Raw genomic sequence first — 13,083 nt, 5'->3', positions numbered from 1 at the left:
TGAAACTGACCACTTGTACATATCATACAAAAGGATCTAAATGATATGACTCCGAGATTACAGAGGATCTTGATGAAGTTTCGATATACGACTTCAACCTCATCTATACTCCAGGCAAGCACTTGATAATTGCAGGCGCTTTATCACGTTCAATCGCTTCAGAAAGTGAACCTTTTGAATTCATACAGCATTTAGAATCTCAAGTTCAGCTGTGTGCTGAAAACCTTCCTGCTTCGAATGTGAAAATCAACCTCATCCCTGAAGAAATCAAGAAGGATGCAATGCTTCAAAGAGTCATACACCATCTCAATAATGATTGGCCGAAAGGGCACTGTTCCAAGTTCAGGAATATTCAAGCAGATTTGACAGTCGTGGATGGACTGTTACTTCGACTTGATCGGATAGTAATACCATTGTCTCTCCGACCCATGATTCTTAACCAAATACATAAAGGTCACTTTGGCATTGAAAAATGTAAGAGAAGGGCGAGACAAGCTGTGTACTGGCCGGGTATCAACCGAGCCATCACTGATATGATAATTGGATGTGGAACTTGTCAGAAATTTCAACCTGCGCAATGCGAGGAGAAACTACAACAACATTCTTTGGAAACATCTCCATGGCCAAAAGTTGGGATTGATTTGTTTCCCTGCAATGGTTGTGATTATGTCCTTATAATCAAATACTATTTGAATTATCTGGAAGTCATGAAGCTATCAGATCTCACATCCAGATCTGTTTATTAAAGCAAGTAAGGAAACTTTTGCCAGACATGGTATTCCAACCACTGTCATGTCTGACAATGGGCCGTGCTTCGACAGTAATGAATGGGCTGAATTCTCTCAAGAATACAACTTCGCTCACATCACGTCAAGTCTGCACTATCCTCAATCAAATGGTAAAGCGGAGAAAGGAGTTCAATTCATCAAACATCTTCTTATCAAAGCATTAGATTCTTCGTTAGATTTGATCTCGCGTTACTATCATGTAGAGCGACTCCTCTTTCGACTGGACTATCACCTGCACAGATGTTAATGAACAGAGATTTGCAAACAACTCTACCCTCTATGTCTCTATCCAATCCAGATCATCTGCCCGTGATACAAAAGATGAAACATCAACGAGAACGACAGAGAATGTATTATGACCAGCGTGCAAACACACTGGACTCACTGCTTCCAGATGATACCGTCAGGATCAGAGTACCTGATAGAAGTTGGTCAGCTCCTACAAAAGTTATCGGACATGCAGCACCGCAATCTTATATTGTTCAAACAGCTGAAGGAACAATAGTTTGGCGCAATCACCGAGCATTACTAAAACTCAAACAACACAATAACATATTTACAGATCTACAACTCCATGAAAGCATTTGTGATTGGGGGTTTTGTTATCATCAACTCATCCAACCATTCTGGATCACAAGGCAAAGAATAATGACATATTACCATAATGCATAATATAACACCGACATACTCACCAAGGTTTACCTGGTGATTTATTCGTATGCCGCTGGTTGAATACCAGTGCTGGCAGCCTTTCACCTACCCTTTAAGTTCCCACTTAAGAGTCTCAATTGATCTCCAGGACGAAAGGTCTCTTCCTACCTTGGTCTTATTTCGAGGGAGGAAAGAGTTGATGAGGTCTCCACCCCACATCTTCCTAGCTTGCTAGTTTGCTTGTATACTTGACAACTTCACAAGTTGGACTAAATTAGAATTTAAACTGTAGAATTTAAAATGTTCATGCCGATTGTATGACCAATCTCTTCATCTTCCTGATTTTAGTCACTTGTGTAATAAACTTGGTAATTTTTGGCAATTTGAAATTCTAGATCAAATTGTGTATACTTTGAGGAGAAATGTAACTTATGCATTTATTCAAATCACAATATTTCCAACTGCAATCTTTCTTAGTATTTAACTAAGTCAAGATTGGAATTCAAGCTAAAAACATTGGGCAGTAACCATGGAGACAGCAGAAACCCACCTGTCATCAAACCTTTCTTCTCTCCAAAGCTGCTGCCTGACCTCCTGACTTTATTCAAAATGTTCAATTTTTGTAATATCAGATTTCAGGCATCTACAGTATTTTGCTTTTAAAGTAAATCTACTAGCTAGTTAACCACTGTGGTCAATGGAAGAGATTCCTTTGCAACTTCCGACATTTATTCTGTCCCATGACATGATTATAAATAGCTCTTTATCTATTCATCTTAATAGGACATTGCTTTATTTTCTTGACGAGCAGCAAGTGGCCTCGTCTGTTTTGAAGCCCATTTGGGAAATAAGATGGTGGCTAAATGACACATTTTGATGACCGATTAGCGCATAATGAACCGTGTAGAAATGTCAGCATTATCAGAACAAAAATCAACGTCATTATCAAAGATCTTTCATTTTAAGTGACAGCTGTCAAGAAGGTCATCTTTGTCAGCATTTATACTTTTAATTATAGAACTAAACTGGCTTTGTAGCTGCCATGGCAACTGAGAATAAAGGCAATACTTTGATTATTTCTCACCATTTGATTATAATTCAAATTAATCTATATAGAATACATTTAAATTAGTAGATTGCTAAATGGTAATTAGTTTTAAGTTATTGTTGATATTTTGTCTTGCAGCCAAGAAATTGTATGCAGTACATCAGCAAGAAACATTATTATCATGTGTTGAATATGTTCAAAATAGTAGCTCTCAGAGTAGCTGAATTTGTAAACAAAGAAAACTGGGAGGAGATCATGTACTACAGAATATTCCTATTCTCCGAGATATCATTAGAGCAATGCAGTGTACCACAGTGCAGTAAACTGCAAAGGAACATCTTTACGGCAATGTGTCAGGAATAGCATTGGGAAGGAAATTGTAAGTTAATAGAGGCTTGTAGCTTCTTCCCAGACCAGCAACATAAAACATCTTTGGAGGATGAAAGAAATAATTTTCCTTCCTCCATGGTATTGTTATAATAGCAGACGTTCATTAATCAGTTATATTTATGCGAAGGTTCCTAGGTACAAATTAAAGGATCCTCTTTGTGAAGAATTCAGCAGGTATTGCAAAGCATTCATCTCTTGTGTTTGAGATATGTGGGGCGGGATTCTCTGATCCTGAGGCTAAGTGTTGACGCCGGCATAAACGCCGTCGTGTTTCTCGACGGCATCAACATGGCCTCAGGAGCAGCAATTCTGACCCCTACAGGGGCCAGCACGGCACTGGAGCGACCCATGCCGCTCCAGCTGCCGATCCTGGCATCAAAAGGGTGCCGCGGGTCTGCGCATGTGCAGTGGGACCGGCGGCAATGCGCGCATTCGCAATGGCTTCCTTCTCCGCACTGGCTCCGACGCAACATGGAGTAGGGCTACAGGGGCCGCGTGGAACAAAAGAGGTCCCCAGCCAGAGAGGCCGTTCCACCGATTGGTGGGCCCCAATTGCAGGCCAGGCCACAGCGGAGGCCCCCCCCCCCCCCGGGGGCGGAACCCCCCACCCCTCCACCCGGCCACCCCCAGATGCATCCACGCCGAGGTCCCGCCGGGTAAGAGCAGGTGTGGACGGCGCCGGTGGGACTCGGCTTTTTTAGCAGGCCGCTCGGCCCATCCCGGGCAGGGAATCGCCGGGGGTTGCCCCATAGACCGGCCCCCGACCGGCACCGCGCCGGCGCCAATAGCACCGATTCTCTGCTCTGCGGAGAATCCCGGCGATTCTCCGGCCGGCCGCCGGGGTTGGAGAATCCCGCCCACGGTGTAATTATGGCAGTGATTTCAGACTGCTTCTATCACTAAGTTCATGGAATTCAGTAGAACCTGATTGTTGCTAGGGTCGCAAATAAATTGAGTTATAACAGTTACTTTGCTGTGGACTTCCATCTGCCACTCAAAAATGCTGCTAATTTGGCTATTTCAGCAGGAAACGTTAGAATTAGATTAAAACATCTTTCTCCAGTGGCAGTTAGAGTCATTTGTAAGGTTCGTAACGGAGATTATAACAGTAATGAAGTAAACACCATATTGCTTCTGTCTATTGCACTACTGTTCGTACTTTCCAATAGGTTTAGAAACTAAACTGAAGCTTTCTTAGATATTTTTGATTGGTACCTAAAGTCAGATAGCAAGAAATATACACTATTTGAAAAAAAATGAAAATGAAATTAAGTTGGTGTTTGTCTTTAAATAAATAGATTACAAGATAATTGCTAATATTTCAACGCAACAGATGAGTAATCCCGAGGTTGAATGACTCGAGACATTAGTTCAAATCCCAACATTGCAGCTAGGGAATTAAATTTGGTTAATTAAATCACTCTGGAATAAAACCTAGGATCAGTAATGGTAAGCACAGAAGAGACAAGCAACAGCCGGACAGCCATATTCACTGAATCAAACCTTCCAGCAAACGTCCCAGACTCCTCCCTCACCCTGGTTATGTCCTGACCCACTAGCAGGACTGACCCACCAGAGGTGATGGCACATTGTTTCATTGATGACCTTCCCTCAATCATAAGGCGGGAAGTGGGGATACCCGTAGATGATTTTACAATGCTCAGTTCCATTCACATGTCCTTCAATAGTGACGCTACTCTGCTCACATACAATGAGACCTGGGCAATATTCATGCATGGGCTAATAAGTAGCAAGTAACTTTCATACTCTACAATGGCCCGATAACAACCATCTGCAAAAACAAATTTTATCTACCTCCCTTTGGCTTTGATAGCGTTACCATAGTTGAATTCAAGATCATTAACATCCAACGAGTCACCATTGAGCAAAAACTTAACTGGATCAGCCATATAAATACAATAGCTACAAGAGCAGGTAAGATTCAGGGAATTCCAGGGTCAGCAATGTGACAATCTGCACGGGACTCATCCAGCTGGGAATATTTGATTCCCCGTTCTCATTGGAAATGTAAGCTCCCCCGCTTACCCAGCACCAGTATAAAACCTCAGCCACTGTAGAGCTGCTTAGAATGGAGAGAGGACCCAGTGAGGTGTACTGGGCCTCATGTAGGTAATGTTGTTTGCTGAATAAAAAGACTTTAAAGAAACTTGTTGGACTCCCCTGGCTTTATCATAAGTAACTCACTGCATGACTCCCAAAAGCTTGTCTACCAAAAGTAAAACTCATCAATAATGTTATGGAATAACCCCCCTGGATCACTGCAGCTTCAACAACACTCAAGTGGCTTGATAACATCCAGGACAAAGCAACACAGTTGGTCAGCATCCCATCCATCACCTTAAGAATTCACTCCTTCCACCATTGGTGCACAGTGTGTATCATCTACAAGGTGCACATCCGCAACTCACTAAGACTTCTTCCAAACCCATGACCTCTTCCTCCTGGAAGGGCAAGGGCAGCAGATACACAGGAACACCATCACCTGCAAATTTCCCCCCAAGTCACATATATCACTATTCCTTAACCATTGCTCGGTAAAGATTCAGAGAATCTGTTCTTAGTCACACTGTGGATGTTTCTATACTAAATGGTTCAAAAAGACATGCCAATATCATCTTATCGTGGATTATGAGGGATTTTCCATAAATTTGACATCAATATCCACATTAAATAAATGAATAAAAAACATCACACTGGATGAGGTGAACAGTGGTAACTCTGAGGTGGATTGCTCCGAGTAAACCAGAGGTTACTTTAGAGCAAAGGCAGCTGAAATTGCAAGATAGGGGAGATGCAATAGTGGGCAATTTTGCAGCTCATGGCATAAGCAATTTTTGTTTTTGAATCTTGACTAGGAGTTCCAACTGCTATATTGCCTTCTCGTGCCAGAATGAAGGACATCATGGAGCAATTGGGATATCATCCAGAAAGGAGGGAGGAGATTCAAAGTTGGATTTCACATTAGAATGAAAAACAGAGGTAATTTTAGGAGTTAAATGCATAAGATTGGTGTCCTGTAACTTACCTTCTGTGGCACATATTGGGCAGGTAAAGTGGAAGAAAATTTGTGTGCGATTCCAGGGCTGTTGCAAGAGGAAAGGGTTACCTTTCTTGTGGCATTGGGGCAATTTCTGGAACAAGATACAGCTATATAAAAGGAATAGCCTTCACCTGAGCCGAAGTTTCAAAGCCTTATAGAAAAAGCACAGACAGCATTGCAGAAGGATTTATGCAACTATGGCAAGGAGGTGGAGAAAGATCTGAGAAAAGGAAAGAAAGGTGAATAAAGCTGTTTGTGGTAGAAGAAGTTGTCTGAGCTGAAATAGACAATTTCAGAGAAGAAAGCAAAAAGTAAAGACTATGAATTAAATTACGAAGACAGGGGTGGGGGCGGAGGTGGGGGGGGGGGGGGGGGGGAGGGGGGGGGGGGGGTGGTGGCAAGGAGAATTTTAATAAAGAGAGAGCCAGAAAAAGAAACAAAAATCGACATTGTAAAATATTGGTGTCCTGATTGGGTGCGATATATTTAACTATACAAAGCATTCAAAGTGAAATTGGAGAATTAGTAGTGTTAAGAATTGTGGAGACATGTGATACTAGCTGTTACAAATATGGCAAAGATTTGGACATGACTGGCAATTTCATTTTACTGGTTGAAACATTTACAGGAGGGGCAGGGCGATAAAAATATAGGAAGCGGGTGGAAATATTAGCAAACGATTCCATTATAGTATGATAATGTACAGAGGTCTTCAGAAGGAGTTTTTTTTAACAGAGTTGAGAATTAGGAAGGGAAATGGTAAAACTCTCAATCTGCGTTATAGGCCACCGAACAACTAAGATGAAATAGAGCAGGAGAGTTTTAGGCAGTCCAATGAAACATATAAGAATAAGATGACAATATTGAGTAATTCTAACCAGTCCAAAATATACTGGAATAAAGATAATGCAGAGAGTCAAAGTGGGAGTACTTTTCAGAATGTAATCAGGACAACCAACTGCATGCATCTAGGCCAACAAGTTCAGACGCATTACTTGATTTAGTTTTGAAAAATTGAGATTGGCAGATAATTGAGATTGACGGCTGTGAGAGATACATAGCCATTGGGAAATATTCCAGTTCAATTCATGATAAGAATAGAAAAGATAATGAAGAATCAAAAATAAACAGACTAAATGGAAAAAGTAGGAAAAGTTCAATGGGGTGGAAAGAAGACCCAATCCAAATGAACTGAATAGAAAACATAACAAATAGATCAAGAGATTTGCAGTTGTAAATCTTGATATATGAGGTGCATAGATCATAGAATTTACAGTGCAGAAGGAGGCTATTCGGCCCATCGAGTCTACACGGGCCCTTGGAAAGAGCACCCTACTCAAGCCCACGCTTTCACCCTATCTCCATCACCCAGTAACCCCATTTAACCTTTTTGGATACTAAGGGCAATTTAGCATGGCCAATCCATCTAGCCGCACATCTTTGGACTGTGGCAGGAAACCGGAGCACTCAGAGGAAATCCACGCAGACATGGGGAGAACGTGCACACCCTGCACAGACAGTGACCCAAGCCGGGAATCGAACCTGGTACCCTGGAGCTGTGAAGCAACTGTGCTAACCACTGTGCTACCGTGCTGCCCTTAAGATAAGGTGAAAAGAGATTCCATCAATGGAGAGCTCTGCAGATACACTGGGAGGTAGGATGACTCATTATGGATGTGGAAATATTTGAAATCCAATTTGTTTTCACAAATGATGGTAGACATGAGAGTGCAGGTGCACTAGAGCAGTTTATACAACAAGTATACAACCTGCCCTCACAATGTAACCACTGAAGCCCTGTAATCTTTCAACTTGATAAGGACAGAAAATATTCATGAATATGATAAGATGACTCAAAGGATTAAATTATGAAGGCAAGTTGTACGAACTTGGCTTGAATTCTCTTAAGTTTAAAGAGTTGAGCGGGAAATTAACTTGGGTGTATACAATGATAAAAGGATCTGAAGATATATGTATGGAGACGCTGTTTACTCTAATGGGTGAATCCAGGACAAGGGGAGCTCAAACTCAAAATTAGAACAAGGCTATTCAGAATTAAATCAGGAAGTGCTCACACAAAGATAAGCGGATCTCATTCCTCCAAACAGCATTGAATGCTGGTTGAAAATGTCAAGACTCAGTAGATTTTTATTAGCTAACAGTACAAAAGGATATAGATCAAACATTGATGAATAGCATTGCGGTGCAAATCAGCCATAATATAAAGGAATAGTGGGGCAAACTCAAGAGTTGGCAGCCTACTCCTGTTCCTATGTTCAGCAAGCTTACTTTAGCAACACCACCCTCCCCTGCAATTTGAATCTTTGAGAAGAACAAGAGGAGCAATGTTGTGGGGAAAACCATCACTTACAAATTAGACACCATCCTGATGTGTATCAAAATTCCTTCATTGCCACCATGCCATAATCCTGGAATTCCATATCTAACACTGTCATGGAGCACCACGACCACAAGGACTATTGTGATTCAAAGAGTCACTGTACCAGCACCTTCTTCGATCAAATGCAGTCTCACCAGCATCATCCATATGAACTAAATTCTCTCATATCTAATCAAAAGCTCATGGAACAAATTATGTATATTGATGTCTCACAGGAGAATTGGCATACATTATTTCTTTTATTGTTTATATTATGTTCACTACATGGAATTAGTTGATAAAACCACACAGTGTGAAATAATGTTTGTGTGAATTAATTCTACACTACCTTTGGACCATTTGTCATTACTTTTGATTTCAATTATCAGGAAGTTTCATTGGTAAAATTGCAGCGCTGGACATAATTTAAGAAATTTAAAATCAGTCACGGCAGTTGATTTTTTAGTTTTGGTTGCTGATCAGACAATTTTTAAAAAAAGTGAGGGTCAGAATGTTTCAATGAAAATTACACCAACCAGGTACAGTCAAAAGGAACTGCACTCACCTGAAGCATCCCATGGGGAAAACATTCAATTTATCGTCTTCTCGCTCTTCAAGGAACCTGTAGTGGAAAACAAGTTGTATTTTTGATATTCATGGTATTATTATTTGTCAGAGCTAAGCATTATCATGTGCATTATCGGTTGAAAGTTGACAATCCCAGTTTCCAAACGCTGAGTATACTGTAGGCCGCAATACAATCTAGGAGAGGAGGGCAAATCCCAGAGAAATTTAAAAATAATAAGGTAATAATAGTAAGGGATTTCAACTGTCCCAATATTAACTGGGATGGTCATTACTTGGATGGGTGTGGCGGGGCTCAGAGGGAGTGGAATTCTTAAAATGCATCCAGGAGAGCTTTTATTGCCAGTACGTAGAATGTCCTAAAAGAGAGAGCGTGGTGCTGGAACTAGTTTTAGGGAATGAAGCAGGGCAAGTGGTAGAAGTTTCATTGGGGCACTTCCGGTGGTGGCCATGGAGGAGTAGGTCGCACATTTGATAGTTCCGCCTGTGACGGACTTTTGGACCCTTTTCTCCCCGTTTGGTTCCGGATTTTGTTGGATAAATCGGTGAAGAGTGAGACGGTGAGGAGAAACCACCCTCCAGTGTATGGAGAATTGGACCAAAAGTGGCTGTGTGAGAAGACAAAGTTCTACAAGGAAGACGCGAGCAGAGCTGGCAACGCAGGAAAGCATGGTGGAGCAGCAGGGCCGCGGGGAGACGGCACAGTGGTCGACAGAGCAGCTGGTGAAGTTTTTTGAAGAGTGCTTCGCCAAGTTTAAAAAGGACACGCTGGATCTGATCAAGGCTTCGATTGATCAGGTGGTGCAGAATCAAGAAACCCACGGACGTGCGATCCAGGAGGTGGAGAAAAAGGTGTCCGAGCATGAGGAATACCTAACCATGCTGGAGACCAAGGTGGAGATGATGAATGACCGCCAGAAAAGAATGCAGGCGAAGCTGGAGGACCTGGAGAACAGGTCCAGGAGGCAGAATCTGAGAATCATCGGCTTCCCTGAAGGCAGTGAGGGATCGGATGCGATGGCCTACGTGACGAACATGCTGGAGAAGTTGATGGGGGCTGAGGCGTTCCCTCGGCCCCTAGAAGTGGATAGAGCGCACAGAGCCATCGCGAACGAGCCGCCGAGGGCAATGGTGGTACATTTGCACCGATTCCTGGACAAGGAACGCGTTCTCTGGTTTGCCAAGAAAGAACAGAGCAGCAAGTGGGAGAATTGTGAGCTGCGCATTTATCAAGACCTGGGCGCGGATTTGGCCAAGAGGCGAGCTGGGTTTAATCGGGCAAAAATGGCCCTCTTTAGGAAGGGGGTGAAGTCGGGATGTTGTACCCAGCCCATCTCTGGGTCACATATGAGGAACACGATTTTTATTTCGAAACACCAGACAATGTATGGACTTTCATCAAGGAAAAAAGACTGGAGGTGAATTAAAGACACTGAATCCTTGGAGAGTATTGTAGTGGTGATTTGTTAAAAATCACTTTTGTGCTGGTTTGAATAAGTGTTATGTTCAATAAGGGGCTGTTTCGATGGCGAAAGTTAACTTTGTCTTACTGGGAGCTGGTTGGAGTGGGTGTGGTTTCTGTGGTTGTTTTTTTCTGTGGCTGTTTTTCCACTGTTTTTTCTGATGTTTGTTTACTGGGGAATGTGATGCTTTTAATATGTTTGTCCACGTGGGGGTAGAGGAGAGAGAACAATGGGGAGAATAAATGTTTGGTGCCATGGGTGGGAGCTATCAAGTCAGCTTGGGTCAGCTGTATCATGGAAGCACAGTGGGGGGGCGAGCAGGTGTTAAGCTGGAGCTTGATATGGGGGCTTGGGTTTCTAGTGCTGTTACCAGGGAGGGGGAGGGACTGGGGAGGAGCTGCTTTGCAGAGAGGGGAGGAACTGTTACTAGGGGCTAAATGGGAGGTCGGGGATGGCGAATGCCCGAGGGGGGGCTCGAGGAGGCCAGGGGCGCGAGCTGGAGGCTGGCCTAAAAAGGGTGATGGCTAGTCGGCGGGGAGGGGGTGGGGCGGGAAGCCCCCCCGACCAGGCTGATTACATCGAACGTCAGATGGTTGAATGGGCCGGTCAATAGGGCTCGCGTGCTTGCGCATTTGAGGGGGCTGAAGGCGGACGTGGCAGTGCTACAAGAGACACACCTAAAGGTTACAGACCAGACTAAATTGAGAAAAGGGTGGGTTGGCCAAGTATTACACTGAGGCCTGGACTCAAAGACCAGGGGGGTAGCGATCTTGATCAATAAATGAGTGGCATTCGAGGCAGGGAGAATCGTGTCAGACATGGGGGGTAGGTACATAATGGTGAGTGGGAAGCTGGAGGGGGTGCGCATTGTACTCGTGAACGTACATGCTCTGAATTGGGACGATGTGGAATTTATGAGGTGGGTGTTAGGTAAGATCCCAGACTTAGAGTCACATAACTTGATCATGGAGGGAGATTTTAATACAGTCATCGATCCAGAATTGGAACGGTCAAAATCCAGGACAGGGAGGGTGCCAGCCGCGGCAAAGGAATTGAAGGGGTTTATGGAACAGATGGAGGGAGTAGATCCATGGAGGTTTGCACGGCCAAGGGCGAGGGAGTTTTCCTTTATCTCCCATGTCCACAAGGTATACTCTCGCATCAACTTTTTTGTTCTGAGCAGGGCTCTAATATTGGGGGTGTCGCAGTGTTGGATCATGCCCCACATTGGGTGGCTCTACCGGTTAGTTTGGAGCGAAGACAACGCCCACTATGGAGACTGGATTGGGGTTGTTAGCAGGCAAAGCGGTCTGTGGGCGGGTGAACAAGTCCATCCAGAACTACCTGGAAACAAATGATACGGGGGAGGTCTCTGCAGCAACGGTCTGGGAAGCTTTGAAGGCAGTGGTCAGAGGGGAATTAATCTCGATACGGGCACACAAAGAAAAGGCGGAATGGGCTGAGGGGAATAGTTTAGTTGAGGAGATACTCCAGGTGGATAGGAGATACTCAGAGGCCCCGGACGTGGGGCTACTGAGGGAGCAGCAGAGGTTACAGGTGGAGTTTGGGCTGTTGACTACAGGGAAAGCAGTGGAACAGTTGAGAAAGGCAAGGGGGGCGATCTATGAGTATGGGGAAAAGGCTAGCAGAATGTTAGCGCACCAGCTCAGAAAAAGGGAGGCGGCCCGGGAGATAGGGAGAGTAAAGAGTAGAGGTAGGAATACGATCTTGGACCCAGTGAGGGTGAATGAGGTGTTTAAGGACTTTTACAGCAAATGATATGAGTCGGAACCCCCGGCTGGGGTGGAGGGGATGAGGCAGCTTTTGGGTCAGTTGAGGTTCCCGAGGGTGGATGAGGATGTGGTGGAAGGGTTGGGAGCCCCAATTGAAATTGAGGAAATAGTTGGGGGGCTGGAGGGCATGCAGTCGGGCAAGGCCCCGAGGCCGGATGGCTACCCGGTGGAATTCTATAAGAAGTTTTCAAAGATATTGAGTTTACTGCTGGTGAGGACATTTAATGAGGCAAGAGAGAAGGGAGTCCTCCCCCCAACAATGTCGCAGGCCTCGATTTCATTGATCCTGAAACGGGAGAAGGATCCTGAGCAATGCGTGTCATACAGGCCAATTTCTCTACTGAATGTGGACACCAAACCGCTGGCTAAGATACTGGCCACAAGGATAGAAGATTGTGTCCCGGGGGTGATACGGGAAGACCAGACGGGATTTGTAAAGGGCAGGCAACTGAAGGCCAACGTTCGAAAGCTTTTAAATATTATTATGATGCCCTCAGAAGGAGGGCAGATGGAGGTGGTGGTAGCGATGGATGCGGAGAAGGCTTTTGATCAGGTGGAGTGGGATTACCTGTGGGAGGCGCTGGCAAGGTTTGGGTTTGGTGAGGGCTTCATTGACTGGGTGCGGTTGCTCTATCAGGCACCAGTAGTGAGTGTGCGTAGGAACCGGCTGAGGTCGGGGTATTTTAAACTACACCGAGGGACGAGGCAAGGGTGCCCCCTCTCTCCGCTACTGTTTGCTGTGGCCATAGAGCCGTTGGCCATGGCTTTAAGAGCCTCTCTGAACTGGAAAGGGCTGGTTCGGGGGGGGGGGGGGGGGGGTGGAGCACCGGGTCTCGCTTTACGCAGTTAATCTGCTCTTGTGTATTTCAGACCCATTGGAGGGGATTGGGGAAGTTATGCGAATCCTCGGGGAATTTGGTAATT

At 44.4% G+C, this 13,083-nt stretch overlaps 1 protein-coding gene across 2 annotated transcripts in view; it reads right to left on the bottom strand.

The window, feature by feature from the left end:
* Positions 1–13,083, bottom strand: part of tenm4 (teneurin transmembrane protein 4) — a 3,407,721-nt gene that overhangs the window by 2,525,679 nt on the left and 868,959 nt on the right. For both annotated transcript variants that reach the window (XM_072476554.1, XM_072476555.1), the window contains one exon: positions 8,884–8,940. The gene's annotated coding sequence lies outside the window, so the exon portion shown is untranslated. The remainder of the gene's footprint in view (positions 1–8,883; positions 8,941–13,083) is intronic.

Source organism: Scyliorhinus torazame, chromosome 15, assembly GCF_047496885.1.
Source record: "Scyliorhinus torazame isolate Kashiwa2021f chromosome 15, sScyTor2.1, whole genome shotgun sequence".
NCBI classification, from domain to species: Eukaryota; Metazoa; Chordata; class Chondrichthyes; order Carcharhiniformes; family Scyliorhinidae; genus Scyliorhinus; species Scyliorhinus torazame.
The sequence above is the reverse complement of the archived record's forward strand: the minus strand, read 5'-3'. Positions and strand labels throughout refer to the sequence as shown.